This window comes from Littorina saxatilis, linkage group LG7 (genome assembly GCF_037325665.1).
Source record: "Littorina saxatilis isolate snail1 linkage group LG7, US_GU_Lsax_2.0, whole genome shotgun sequence".
Taxonomy (NCBI): domain Eukaryota; kingdom Metazoa; phylum Mollusca; class Gastropoda; order Littorinimorpha; family Littorinidae; genus Littorina; species Littorina saxatilis.
In genome coordinates, this window is record NC_090251.1 from 49,608,560 (window position 1) to 49,611,059 (window position 2,500).

A 2,500-nucleotide genomic window follows, 5' to 3' on the forward strand; every position below is an offset into this window, starting at 1 on the left:
AACATCCATTTATGGTAGTATTACGCAATGTTGCTCTCTGAGAATGGTCTTGTTAGATCTGTGAGTGTTTACACTACATGCCTAGGTGCTGTTGGATTGAAGGTTTTTGATATTTTAGCCGTTATTAGGTAGAATGCCTTCCACTTTACTGCAAAACTGCATAATTCGTAGCATCGGCAAGAAATATCCTACCAAAAAATGCCTGCTTGGAACTGTCGTTGGTCCAGCAAAAAGTTCAACATGTCTGTAGCAGACAGCCCAAGTTTCAAGATTGTAGGGCCATCCAAACAGCCGTAATAATAAAAACAACAAAAGTAGTCAGTGAAATTGGCTGTGTTCGGTCCCCCCACACTTTTGTGACGTAGGCGTGACGGTTCCCATAATTCATTGTGTCGGTCCCCACTTTCTGTGTCGGACCCCACTTTCGACCTAATTTCTCTGTGACGGACCCCACAACCAGCCTATTTTGTGTCGGTCCCCACACCTTCTTGGATTTATGACTTGCCGGTTACTTGTATCATTGTATTCATTGAATCTAATTGTCTCGGAGTTATTTTTCAGCAAAAACCGGCAAGGCAGCACCTTCTGTGATACCAAGTAAGTCAGATGACATCAGTATGTGTGTGTGTGTGTGTGTGTGTGTGTGTGTGTGTGTGTGTGTGTGTGTGTGTGTGTGTGTGTGTGTGTGTGTGTGTGTGAGTGTAGAGAGAGAGGGAGGGAGAGAGAGCGAGAGAGAGAAAGAGAGAGAGAGAGAGAGAGAGAGAGAGAGAGAGAGAGAAAGAAATATAAAACAAAAAGTCCTGGTCTGTTCTCTGAACACTAATTCAATGTTTGTCATGCTAACCAAGAACTCAAAACGATCAGAACACACTATCAGAATACATATAGAATGGGTTGCTTCCAATCAAAGTTAGAACACAAACTCACAAGAAGTAAGTTTGCATGCGTTCTCTCTACGGTTGTGGTACTCGCGGTTGTGGTACGCGCGGTAGTGTGACACGCGGCAGTGTTATACTCGCGGTAGTGTCGTACTCGCGGTAGTGTGACACGCGGTAGTGACGCTCGCGGTAGTGTCGCATAACCGGAGTGATCTGGAAAGGTGTCAATCTCTCTCTCTCTCTCTCTCTCTCTCTCTCTCTCTCTCTCTCTCTCTCTCTCTCTCTCTCGGCAAGTCATAAATCCAAGAAGGTGTGGGGACCGACACAAAATAGGCTGGTTGTGGGGTCCGTCACAGAGAAATTAGGTCGAAAGTGGGGTCCGACACAGAAAGTGGGGACCGACACAATGAATTATGGGAACCGTCACGCCTACGTCACAAAAGTGTGGGGGGACCGAACACAGCCAATTTCACTGACTACTTTTGTTGTTTTTATTATTACGGCTGTTTGGATGGCCCTACAATCTTGAAACTTGGGCTGTCTGCTACAGACATGTTGAACTTTTTGCTGGACCAACGACAGTTCCAAGCAGGCATTTTTGGTAGGATATTTCTTGCCGATGCTACGAATTATGCAGTTTTGCAGTAAAGTGGAAGGCATTCTACCTAATAACGGCTAAAATATCAAAAACCTTCAATCCAACAGCACCTAGGCATGTAGTGTAAACACTCACAGATCTAACAAGACCATTCTCAGAGAGCAACATTGCGTAATACTACCATAAATGGATGTTTTGGGTGACAGTACCTCGATCTTGTCCGCGAATTTTGGCGTGTGGGAACCGAGTGGGAACCGAACACAAAGGGTCAGGGCACCGAACACAAAGCGTAGGGGAACCGTCACAGTGTCACCGGTGTGACACACTCCTGTTGCGAGATTCCGCGAATGGTTGTTGTGATGGCTCTCTTGAGTTCTGTGATTGTCTGTGGGTTGTTCCTGTAGACGTTGTCTTTCAGGAACCCCAAAAGATAGAAATCTGGGGGATTTAAATCCGGGGGAGGCCATTTGGAGCATGTTCTGTAGAATGAGCATAACTTTCCTGAAAGACAAGCTAGAACGCTAAAATTTTCTGTGCAGGACCGACCAAAAGTGGTCTTTATATATAGACAGGTGGTCGTTATGGAATGGGGAATTATAGAAAGAAAAAGCTCGTCGGTGACCCTCTGGGGTGATCGTTTTCGACAGGTGGCCGTTCTCAAGAGGTGGTCGCTAGGGCAGGTTCGACTGCACTGCAAAGTGTTCCGTCATCAAGCAGTCATCAAGGTCACTCGTCATGCCAGCTTGGTCAGTGGAAGTGTCGTTACCTGTAACACAGTACTCGTAAGTCATATTCAACCATCACAACAAACATAACAAACCTAATACTTGATATGAATACAGCAGTGAAGAAACAATAAGTGGGACGCAGTGCACTTACTTACGTGACAGACAGACAGACAGACAGACAGACAGACAGACTGACAGACAGACAGATCAAGAAAGACACAGACACTCGGACGAAACCACTGACGGAGATTAATAATCGAGGGAAACAGGTACATGTAACTGCCAAGAGAACACAA

The 2,500-nt window shown here is 45.6% G+C and overlaps 1 protein-coding gene across 1 annotated transcript in view; it reads left to right on the plus strand.

Moving 5' to 3' along the window:
• LOC138971724 (trans-1,2-dihydrobenzene-1,2-diol dehydrogenase-like) overlaps window positions 1–2,500 on the plus strand; it is a 23,525-nt gene that overhangs the window by 4,401 nt on the left and 16,624 nt on the right. The gene's annotated exons all lie outside the window — the stretch shown is intronic.